Here is a 12,761-nt window from a genome sequence, read left to right as displayed (position 1 = left end):
ATAAAGTGCAACTCTTGTACCCATTGACACTTATAAGATATGGAGGAGAAAAGTTGACATTTGGGATGGTCGCTTTTGGACCTGGTATTTTAAAACTAGCCGCAAAATTGCTCTGTATACTTGCGTTTCTGCTATCTCCCCTAGCATAACTACAGTATGTTCAGGTTGAAATGCCTCCACCGCCACCCTCCAACTCTACTTTTGAATTCTGCCATGTTCCATCTCTTCCCTCTGCAAATTTGGGAGCTGCAGTACAAGCACCCAGCTGGAGATCTATGCCGGGGCCCCACAGCATCACCCCGGTCTAGGAGTTCACACACGTTGTTAGGAGGCAAATTTGCAGTAGACTCTGTAATCGGGAGAAGGCTTACTGCAGATTTCAGGGTGGACAAACAGGCTGCATAATGGTAATCCAGGCGGCTGCTTAAATCTCGCAGTAGCACATTAGCTGACTTCATGTTATAATTTTCTATGATAAAAAAACAGAAACAGAGGCACCACATGTGTAGATCAATGAGAACCCAAATAATCCAAGTATGAACAGACACAAGGTACTCACAAGAAAGATGGACTCTGTTGTGCCAATAGGAGCGTGCTGGTATTCTGCAGCAAACCAGCTGGCTGAAACAGAGAAGTTCCCACCAGATTCAAACAGCACTGTGGTCCAATGGCACTGAATCACCAGAACATCAATCCCAATGGCCATGGCTCGCTACGGCTGAAACTGGAAGATGGATATAAGGAGAAGGGCTATGGTGCCCTTGGGTTACTGAGTAGGAGTCCATCCCAACAACCACCAGACTTATATAAAAGTTAAAATTAGATTTTTATTAAAAAGAATAAAAATACCAAGAATAAAACAAATTACAGCTGGGTGTGTGAAAAATAGATCTCCTAATAAAGTGCAGAGTATAGGAGCGACGCGTTTCTTGGGGGACACCCCGTTTCCTCAGGCTTGTATCAGCTCACCTGATTATTAGGCAGTGACCTCACAGCTCACCTGATTATTAGGCAGTGACCTCACAGCTCTTCTAATTATTAGGTACTGCCCTCACAGCACACCTGATTATTAGGCAGTGACCTCACAGCTCACCTGATTAGTTAGTGAGCTCACCTGATTATTAGGCAGTGAACTTACAGCTCACCTGATTATTAGGCAGTGACCTCACAGTTAACCTGATTATTAGGCAGTGACTTCACAGCTCACTGGATTATTAGGCAGTGACCTCACAGCTCACATGATTATTAGGCAGAGCCCTTACAGCTCACCTGATTATTAGTCAGTGCCCTCACCGCTCACCTGATTATTATGTACTGCCCTCACAGCTCACCTGATTATTATGTACTGCCAGCTCACCTGATTATTAGGCAGTGACCTCACAGCTCACCTGATTATTAGGCAGTGCCCTCACAGCTCACCTAATTATTAAGCAGTGACATCACAGCTCACCTGATTATTAGGCAGTGCCCTCACAGCTCACCTGATTATTAGGTCCTGCCCTCACAGCACAACTGATTATTAGGCAGTGACCTCACAGCACACCTGATTATTAAGCAGTGACCTCACAACTCACCTGATTATTAGGTATAGTCCTCACAGCACACCTGATTATTAGGCAGTGACCTCACAGCTCATCTGATTATTAGGCAGTGACCTCACAGCTCACCTGATTATTAGATGCTGCCCTCACAGCTCACCTAATTCTTAGGCGGTGACCTTACAGCTCACCTGATTATTATGCAGTGACTTCACAGCTCACCTGATTATTAGGCAGTGCCCTCACAGCTCACCTGATTATTGGGTAGTGACCTCACAGCACACCTGATTATTAGACAGTGACCTCACAGCTCACCTGATTATTAGGCAGTGCCCTCACCGCTCACCTGATTATTGGGCAGTGACCTCACAGCAAATCTGATTATTAGACAGTGCCCTCACAGCTCACCTGATTATTAGGTATTACCCTCACAGCACACCTGATTATGAGGCAGTGACCTCACAGCTTACCTGATTATTAGGCAGTGCCCTCACAGCTCACCTGATTATTAGGTACTGCACTCACAGCACACCTGGTTATTAGGCAGTGACTTCACAGCTCACCTGATTATCAAGTATTGCCCTCACAGCTCATCTGATTATTAGGCAGTGCACTTACAGCTCATCTGATTATTAGGCAGTGACCTCACAGCTCACCTGATTATTAGGCAGTGCCCTCACAGCTCACCTGATTATTAGGCAGTGCCCTCACAGCACACCTGATTATTAAGCAGTGACTTCACAGCTCACCTGATTATTAGGTACTGTCCTCACAGCACACCTGATAATTAGCTACTACCCTCACAGCTCACCTGATTATTAGGTACTGCGCTAATAGCACACATAATTATTAGGCAGTGATCTCACAGCACACCTGAATATTAGGTACTGCCCTCACAGCACACCTGATTATACGGTACTGCCCTTACAGCACACCTGATTTTTAGGCAGTGACCTCACAGCTCACCTAATTATTAGGCAGTACCCTCACAGCACACCTGATTATTAGGCAGTGACCTCACAGCTCACCTGATTATTAGGCAGTGACCTTACAGCTCACCTGATTATTAGGCAGTGACCTTACAGCTCACCTGATTATTAGGCAGTGACCTCACAGCACACCTGATTATTAGGCAGTGACCTCACAGCTCACCTGATTATTAGTCAGTGACCTCATAGCTCACCTAATTATCAGGCAGTGCCTTCACAGCTCCCCTAATTATTAGGCAGTGACCTTACAGCTCCCCTGATTATTAGGCAGTGACCTCACAGCTCACCTGATTATTAGGCAGAGACGTCACAGCTCACCTGATTATTAGGCAGTACCCTCACAGCTCACCTGATTATAAGGCAGTGACCTCACAGCTCACCTGATTATTAGGCAGTGACCTTACAGCTCCCCTGATTATTAGGTAGTGACCTCACAGCTCACCTGATTATTAGGCAGTGACCTTACAGCTCACCTGATTATTAGGCTGTGATCTCACAGCTTGCCTGATTATTAGGCAGTGACCTCACAGCTCACCTGAATATTAGGAAGTGATCTTACAGCTCCCCTGATTATTAGGCAGTGACCTCACAGCTCACTTGATTATTAGGCAGTGACCTCAGAACTCACCTAATTATTAGGCAGTGACCTCACAGCTCACCTGATTATTAGGAAATGACCTTACAGCTCCCCTGATTATTAGGAAGTGACCTTACAGCTCACCTGATTATTAGGCAGTGACCTCACAGCTCACCTGATTATTAGGCAGTGACCTTACAGCTCATCTGATTATTAGGCAGTGACCTCACAGCTCACATGATTATTAGGCAGTGCCCTCACAGCTCACATGATTATTAGGTAGTGACCTCACAGCTCACATGATTATTAGGCAGTGCTATCATTTTCTCAACTTGCTAAGCAGCACCCTCCGCTATTTAGATTTAAAAAATAAACATAAAATTTGTGTGAGTTTAAGTCATCATTTTTCTAACATCATTATTATTAAATCTAAAAATTACCTTTTACAATGCTCGGTTCTATCGCCGTAAATTTGATCAATTGGTGAGCAGACAGGATTCACAAGCTGTCAGCCTGTCTGCGCTTGATTGCAAATTGTGGGGCAGATATGCTCCCCATATTTATCATTGCACTAGTGAATGCAATGCCGCCCTCCTACCCTCACGCAACCAAGTGAGTAAGAGTAGGGCTTGTCAATAACCCCGTTAGAATGATTACAGGGTGATTTTCATCTGCCAACGCCAGTTTGACGGAGAGTGTTTATGAAGCAGTGATTTAAACTCAGTAGCGTCACTAAGGGGGTGCGGGCCTCACCTTGGTGACATCCTCCAGGGGGTGACACCAAAAAAAAAATTTTTTTTTTTTACATTTTATTGAAATTCAAAGAAATACAATGTTGAGATGCATAGATTATTTTATTAGAGGCTGGCATTTGTGAACATTAGTGGGACTGGGGAAGTTGTAGACACACAATTTTTTTTGCCCCTTGAGCCAGTGCTGCAATTTCAACAAATAGTTTTCCCGGCTGCTTTTACTTGTTTGTACTTTGCTCCTCCCCTGCCCAATTTCACTATGAATGTTGTGGGTGTGCCGTGGGGCTTGCAAAGTTGCGCTGCTAGCCTAAACCTGCCTGCCTATCTGTGCTCACTGCTCAGTGACATGCGGCCCAGGGCTGTGCACTGACAGACTTGGAACAGAGTCAGAGAGCAGAATTTTCATAGTTTGCGCGCCTAAACCTTTTCTTCAGTGCTCTGTTTATCTTTCATTTGATGTTCTGCTGAGCCAGGGAGCAGCTCTAGGCATGAGCTTCATAATTAATGCAGTGCAGTTTACATATTTTGTATGTGTGTGTCTGAGTTTTTGTGTGTGTGTCTCAGTGTTTTTGTGTGTGTGTTTTTGTGTGTGTGTCTGAGTGTGTTTCCGAATGTTTGTGTGTGCATCTATGTTTTTAAGTGTGTCTGAGTGTTTGTATGTGTGATTGCCTGTGTTTTTGCGTGTGTCTGCTTTCTGGGGGGGGGGGGTGACACCATGACTTACCGCACCGGGTGACACCAACCCTAGTGACGCCACGGTTTAAACTGCTGCTTCATAAATATCATCTGCAGGCTCGCTTCAATCTGAAACAATTGGAATTTTTATTTTTAACCCTAAGTGAAAGAGCTGGAAAATTACTATTTTTTTTGCAATTTGAGGGACATTTTGGCTCTATATTTTACAAATTCCACAGTACAAATGTTTCTTTCTATATGAAAGTGTAGAGGGTTCAGTGTGAGACATCTGCAGTGTAAATTTATTGGTAGACAGAACTAACCAGGTGAATAGTGACTGCACTACCTAGCAACCAAGGGAACTATGACTGCACTACCTAGCAGCCAGGTGAACGGTGACTGCACTACCTAGCAACCAGGTGAACGGTGACGGCAATACCTAGCAACTAGGTGAACTGTGAGGGCACTTCCTAGCAACCAGGTGAACTGTGACGGTACTTCCAAGCAGCCACAGGTGAACTGTGACAGCACTACCTAGCAACCAGGTGAACTGTAACAGCACTTCCTAGCAACCACAGGTGAACTGTGACGGCACTACCTAGAAACCAAGCGAAGTGTGACAACAGTACTACCTAGCAACCAGGTGAACGGTGACGGCACTACCTAGCAACCAGATGAGCTGTGACGGCACTACCTAGCAACCAGGTGAGCTGTGACGGCACTACCTTGCATTCAGGTGAACTGTGTTGGGACTACCTAGCAACCAGGTGAGCTGTGATGGCACTACTTAGCAACTAGGTGAACTGTGACGGCCTTACCTAGCAACCAGGTGAGCTGTGACGGCACTACCTAGCAACCAGGTGAACTGTGACGGCACTAACTAGCAACCAGGTGAGCTGTGGCTGCACTACCTCGCATTCAGGTGAACTTTGTTGGGACTACCTAGCAACCAGGTGAGCTGTGATGGCACTACCTAGCAACTAGGTGAACTGAGACGACACTACCTAGCAACCAGGTGAGCTGTGATGGCACTATCTAGCAACCAGGTGAACTGTGATGGCGGAACTACCTAGCAACCAGGTGAACTTTGACAGAACTTCCTAGCAACCAGGTGAGCTGTGACGGCACTTCCTAGCAACCACAGGTGAACTGTGATGGCACTTCCTAGCAACCAGGTGAACTGTTACGGCACTACCTAGCAACCAGGTGAGCTGTGATGGCACTACCTAGTAACCAGATGAGCTGTGACGGCACTACCTAGCAACCAGGTGAGCTGTGACGGCACTACCTTGCATTCAGGTGAACTGTGTTGGGACTACCTAGCAACCAGGTGAGCTGTGATGGCACTACTTAGCAACTAGGTGAACTGTGACGGCCTTACCTAGCAACCAGGTGAGCTGTGACGGCACTACCTAGCAACCAGGTGAACTGTGACGGCACTACCTAGCAACCAGGTGAGCTGTGGCTGCACTACCTCACATTCAGGTGAACTTTGTTGGGACTACCTAGCAACCAGGTGAGCTGTGATGGCACTACCTAGCAACTAGGTGAACTGTGACGACACTACCTAGCAACCAGGTGAGCTTTGATGGCACTATCTAGCAACCAGGTGAACTGTGATGGCGGAACTACCTAGCAACCAGGTGAACTTTGACAGAACTTCCTAGCAACCAGGTGAGCTGTGACGGCACTTCCTAGCAACCACAGGTGAACTGTGATGGCACTTCCTAGCAACCAGGTGAACTGTTACGGCACTACCTAGCAACCAGGTGAGCTGTGATGGCACTACCTAGTAACCAGGTGAACTGTGATGACGGCACTTCCTAGCAACCAGGTGAGCTGTGACTGCACTTCCTAGCAACCACAGGTGAACTGTGACGGCACTACCTAGCAACCAGGTGAGCTGTGATGGCACTACCTAGCAACCAGGTGAACTGTGACGGCGGAAATACTTAGCAACCAGGTGAACTGTGACGGCACTTCCTAGCAACCAGGTGAACTGTGACGGCACTTCCTAGCAACCACAGGTGAACTGTGACGGCACTACCTAGTAACCAGGTGAACTGTGATGACGGCACTTCCTAGCAACCGGGTGAACAGTAACAGCACTACCTAGCAACAGGTAAACTGTAACAGCACTACCTAGCAACCAGGTGAACAGTAACTAGGGTTGCCAGGTGAGCTGTGATGGCACTACCTAGCAACCAGGTAAACTGTGACGGCACTTCCTAGCAACCAGGTGAACTGTGACGGCACTTCCTAGCAACCACAGGTGAACTGTGACGGCACTACCTAGTAACCAGGTGAACTGTGATGACGGCACTTCCTAGCAACCAGGTGAGCTGTGACTGCACTTCCTAGCAACCACAGGTGAACTGTGACGGCACTACCTAGCAACCAGGTGAGCTGTGATGGCACTACCTAGCAACCAGGTAAACTGTGACGGCTAGGGTTGCCACCTCAGCCATATTTTCCTGGACTCTTATGAGTTACACATACTGCAGAGTGGAACATGTATTGTGTTTCTAGACAGCACTATTCATATTCCACCCTGCAGCATGTGTAACTTATAAGTGTTCTGTATTTTAAGGGACGGGTGGCAACCCTAGCGACAGGGGAACTACCTAGCAACCAGGTGAACTGTGACGGCACTTCCTAGCAAACGGGTGAGCTGTGACTGCACTTCCTAGCAACCACAGGTTAACTGTAACGGCTCTACCTAGTAACCAGGTGAACTGTGATGACGGCACTACCTAGCAACAGGTGAACTGTAACAGCACTACCTAGCAACTAGGTGAACAGTAACTAGGGTTGCCAGGTGTCCAGTATTTTAGCAGTCTGTCCAGTAAAATCTGTACAAAAATACTGGACACTTAAATGTCCAGTATTTTTAAAGACCCCTGTCAGCTAAATGTAAAGGGCCTTCTAGGCCTTGTCCTAATCTGGTGCTAGGTAGATCCTCGTTATTTCACTTTACTGGGTAACCTTGTTGCTAGGCAACACCCTGACAAATCACGTCACTAATAATGCGTGTTATTGGCCTGTTTATTTGTATACAGCGTTTGATGCAGTTTTACATTAATCCGCTAGTCGGCAGAAGCTTGTTCTTGTTGCTCTCTGCGCGGGTACGGAGAAGCGTCAAATCTGGAACGCGCAGTGCTTTTGTATGTCCCGTGACGGACGCCGTAGTGTGCGCGCCCCCAAGACTGGCAGCTGAGACACTCGGAAACCGACAACAACGTGAGTGACAGAGAGTGAGAGGGCCCCACTGATAGATGGCACACTGAGTGAGGGAGTGACAGGGACCAACTGACAGGGGACACACTGAGTGTGAGTGAGTGACAGGGACCAACTGACATGGGACACACTGAGTGTGAGGGGGTGACAGGGACCAACTGACAGGGGACCAACTGACAGGGGACACACTGAGTGTGAGGGAGTGACAGGGACCAACTGACAGGGGACACACTGAGTGTGAGTGAGTGACAGGGACCAACTGACAGGGGACCAACTGACAGGGGACACACTGAGTGTGAGGGAGTGACAGGGACCAACTGACAGGGGACACACTGAGTGTGAGTGAGTGACAGGGACCAACTGACATGGGACACACTGAGTGTGAGGGGGTGACAGGGACCAACTGACAGGGGACCAACTGACAGGGGACACACTGAGTGTGAGGGAGTGACAGGGACCAACTGACAGGGGACACACTGAGTGTGAGTGAGTGACAGGGACCAACTGACAGGGGACCAACTGACAGGGGACACACTGAGTGTGAGGGAGTGACAGGGACCAACTGACAGGGGACCAACTGACAGGGGACACACTGAGTGTGAGGGAGTGACAGGGACCAACTGACAGGGGACACACTGAGTGTGAGTGAGTGACAGGGACCAACTGACATGGGACACACTGAGTGTGAGGGGGTGACAGGGACCAACTGACAGGGGACCAACTGACAGGGGACACACTGAGTGTGAGGGAGTGACAGGGACCAACTGACAGGGGACACACTGAGTGTGAGGGAGTGACAGGGACCAACTGACAGGGGACACACTGAGTGTGAGGGAGTGACAGGGACCAACTGACAGGGGACACACTGAGTGTGAGGGGGTGACAGGGACCAACTGACAGGGGACACACTGAGTGTGAGGGAGTGACAGGGACCAACTGACAGGGGACACACTGAGTGTGAGGGAGTGACAGGGACCAACTGACAGGGGACACACTGAGTGTGAGTGAGTGACAGGGACCAACTGACAGGGGACACACTGAGTGTGAGGGGGTGACAGGGACCAACTGACAGGGGACACACTGAGTGTGAGGGAGTGACAGGGACCAACTGACAGGGGACACACTGAGTGTGAGTGAGTGACAGGGACCAACTGACATGGGACACACTGAGTGTGAGGGGGTGACAGGGACCAACTGACAGGGGACCAACTGACAGGGGACACACTGAGTGTGAGGGAGTGACAGGGACCAACTGACAGGGGACACACTGAGTGTGAGGGGGTGACAGGGACCAACTGACAGGGGACACACTGAGTGTGAGGGGGTGACAGGGACCAACTGACAGGGGACACACTGAGTGTGAGGGGGTTACAGGGACCAACTGACAGGGGACACACTGAGTGTGAGGGAGTGACAGGGACCAACTGACAGGGGACACACTGAGTGTGAGGGAGTGACAGGGACCAACTGACAGGGGACACACTGAGTGTGAGTGAGTGACAGGGACCAACTTACAGGGGACACACTGAGTGTGAGGGGGTGACAGGGACCAACTGACAGGGGACACACTGAGTGAGGGAGTGACAGGGACCAACTGACAGGGGACACACTGAGTGTGAGGGAGTGACAGGGACCAACTGACAGGGGACACACTGAGTGTGAGGGAGTGACAGGGACCAACTGACAGGGGACACACTGTGAGGGGGTGACAGGGACCAACTGACAGGGGACACACTGAGTGTGAGGGGGTGACAGGGACCAACTGACAGGGGACACACTGAGTGTGAGGGAGTGACAGGGACCAACTGACAGGGGACACACTGAGTGTGAGGGAGTGACAGGGACCAACTGACAGGGGACACACTGAGTGTGAGGGAGTGACAGGGACCAACTGACAGGGGACACACTGAGTGTGAGGGGGTGACAGGGACCAACTGACAGGGGACACACTGAGTGTGAGGGAGTGACAGGGACCAACTGACAGGGGACACACTGAGTGAGGGAGTGACAGGGACCGACTGACAGGGGACACACTGAGTGAGGGAGTGACAGGGACCGACTGACAGGGGACACACAGTGTGAGGGGGTGACAGGGACTGACTGACAGGGGACACACTGAGTGTTAGGGAGTAACAGGTACCAACTGACAGGGGTCACACTGAGTGCGAGGGAGTGACAGGGACCAATTGACAGGGGATACACTGTGTGAGGGGGTGACAGGGACCAACTGACAGGGGACACACTGAGTGTGAGGGGGTGACAGGGACCAACTGACAGGGGACACACTGAGTGTGAGGGGGTGACAGGGACCAACTGACAGGGGACACACTGAGTGTGAGGGGGTGACAGGGACCAACTGACAGGGGACACACTGAGTGTGAGGGGGTGACAGGGACCAACTGACAGGGGACACACTGAGTGTGAGGGGGTGACAGGATCCAACTGACAGGGTACACACTGAGTGTGAGGGGGTGACAGGGACCAACTGACAGGGGTCACACTGAGTGTGAGGGAGTGTCAGGGACCAACTGACAGGGGACACCCTGAATATGAGTGACAGGGACCCACTGACAGGGGATACACTGAGTGAGAGAATGATGGGGACCAACTGACAGGGGGCACATTGAGGGAGTGGCAGTGATCCACTGACAGGGGACACACTGAGTGAGGGAGTGATGGGGATCCACTGACAGGGGACACACTGAGTGTGAGTGACAGGGAGTGAGGCTAGTGGGCACCTAGCTTACTGCATAACTTGAAGGATCAAACTTACTGAAATAGTTGGGCTGTAACACTGCCTATAGTTGGGCTGTAGCACTGCCTATAGTTGGGCTGTAGCACTGCCTATAGTTGGGCTGTAGCACTGCCTATAGTTGGGCTGTAGCACTGCCTATAGTTGGGCTGTAGCACTGCGTATAGTTGGGCTGTAGCACTGCGTATAGTTGGGCTGTAGCACTGCGTAGAGTTGGGCTGTAGCACTACCTATAGTTGGGCTGCAGCACTGCGTAGAGTTGGGCTGCAGCACTGCGTAGAGTTGGGCTGCAGCACTGCGTAGAGTTGGGCTGCAGCACTGCGTAGAGTTGGGCTGTAGCACTGCCTAGAGTTGGGCTGTAGCACTGCCTAGAGTTGGGCTGTAGCACTGCGTAGAGTTGGGCTGTAGCACTGCGTAGAGTTGGGCTGTAGCACTGCGTAGAGTTGGGCTGTAGCACTGCGTAGAGTTGGGCTGCGGCACTGCGTAGAGTTGGGCTGCGGCACTGCGTAGAGTTGGGCTGCGGCACTGCGTAGAGTTGGGCTGCGGCACTGCGTAGAGTTGGGCTGCGGCACTGCGTAGAGTTGGGCTGCGGCACTGCGTAGAGTTGGGCTGCGGCACTGCGTAGAGTTGGGCTGCGGCACTGCGTAGAGTTGGGCTGCGGCACTGCGTAGAGTTGGGCTGCGGCACTGCCTATAGTTGGGCTGTGGCACTGTGTAGAGTTGGGCTGCAGCACTGCATATTACTGAGTAGCCTTATTAAAATTTGTAAGTGAAGTGACTGCAGTGAGCTCTAAAGTGCGATTATATCACAATGCTTTTATAAACCTGTATATATATTTTGCTCTCCGTAATTAGTATGATGTGAATAAAGCGACATTTGCATACATATTTCCTCAGTATTGCAAAATATCATCATCCATATCAAGGTCACTTTATAACCCTATTAAACAAGAAAGACAGATTTTGGCAGCCGATAAGAACCAGAAGGCCCATAATGTCTGTATTGCAAGTGTAATTAGCGCTCTGGAATTTTCTATAGCCAGATAGTGTAGCTGTCTGTGGGTTCACATACCATCAGACAACAGTGATATAAATCTGCTGCCACATATTGTATGAGTCACATGCACGCTCCTACACCTTTCTACCTACTTTTCAACAAAGGACAGCAAGAGAATCAAGTACATTTGATAAAAAAAATTATGTTATACTCTATCTGAATCATGAAATAATTGTTTTGCATTGTATGTCCCTTTAATATAAATAATAAAGTAAATAAAACCGTATCCTGCTATAATTTATCTGAGTATGCAGTGTAGAGATTTGATGTAAAAGAACACATTTAAAAAAATAAAGCGGTGATGTAACTATTAGTGAGTGTGTACACAGGTGTGAGGAGCACTGTGTGAGAACACCTAGCATTAGTACAGGTGTTAGAAATCAACAGCTGTCCTCTTGGGAACTGTCTAGCAACCAGCTGACCTTTTAAAGGGACAACGTAATTTTTTTTACTATTAATGTAGTGTATCTACGGCTTTACAAAATCACAAGCAGCATCAGACACTGCAACAAAAAATGTTTGCCCTTGGCTTTCAGAGAAAAATACTATGCCTTGTCCTGCAGCCAATATATTAACACTAACCCTGTAAACTTTTGTTTTTGATCATTTGAACTGTGACTTTGGCTGATGTGACATCAGTAGGACTAACATAGAGGATGGTTAATGTTTCAGTTTTACTAAGACACTGACACTTTTTGTATCCTCTATCACTCAATTCATTGGCATATGATGTTCCTGTTGGCTTATTGTTCTGGCTCGGCAGTCTAATAATGTGTGACTCAAGGAAAGTCACTTTTGTTGAGATCATCACTTTTCATCATCTGTACATACATACTTTGATCTGATCAGTTACCATGGCAACCTCATTAAATAAACTAAATTGGCCCTCAATTATGTTTCCAAGAAACTTGATTTGTCATCTAATGCACAGGGTCAGGAAGTCACTGGTCCTAAATATTTAAGTTCTGGTTATTAACGTTTTACAGTATTCAGCATATGTTTAAAAAAAAAAAAAAAGGATGGCTGGATGCCAAGGTTTATATAAATGTGTTAATATCTCTGATATAAAAAGTCTGCACTTTGCATACACACCTCATGAAAATAAAACATTTATGGCTTCAAGATTTTGAATAAACATATTATTAAGCCCTGGACTTTGATCAGCTTACGGTTTTATTATTTAAT

At 48.5% G+C, this 12,761-nt stretch overlaps 1 protein-coding gene across 3 annotated transcripts in view; it reads left to right on the top strand.

Moving 5' to 3' along the window:
* The first annotated feature begins 7,662 nt into the window (after positions 1-7,662).
* LOC128639791 (protein transport protein Sec31B) overlaps positions 7,663-12,761 on the top strand; it is a 146,507-nt gene continuing 141,408 nt past the window's right edge. For 2 of the 3 annotated variants that reach the window (XM_053691947.1, XM_053691945.1), the window contains exon 1: positions 7,663-7,771. The gene's annotated coding sequence lies outside the window, so the exon portion shown is untranslated. The remainder of the gene's footprint in view (positions 7,772-12,761) is intronic. The other variant, XM_053691946.1, reaches the window with a different exon arrangement.

Source organism: Bombina bombina, chromosome 9 (genome assembly GCF_027579735.1).
Source record: "Bombina bombina isolate aBomBom1 chromosome 9, aBomBom1.pri, whole genome shotgun sequence".
In the NCBI taxonomy this organism is placed as follows: Eukaryota; Metazoa; Chordata; class Amphibia; order Anura; family Bombinatoridae; genus Bombina; species Bombina bombina.
Note: the sequence above shows the minus strand (reverse complement) of the source record. Positions and strands in the feature narration are given on the sequence as shown.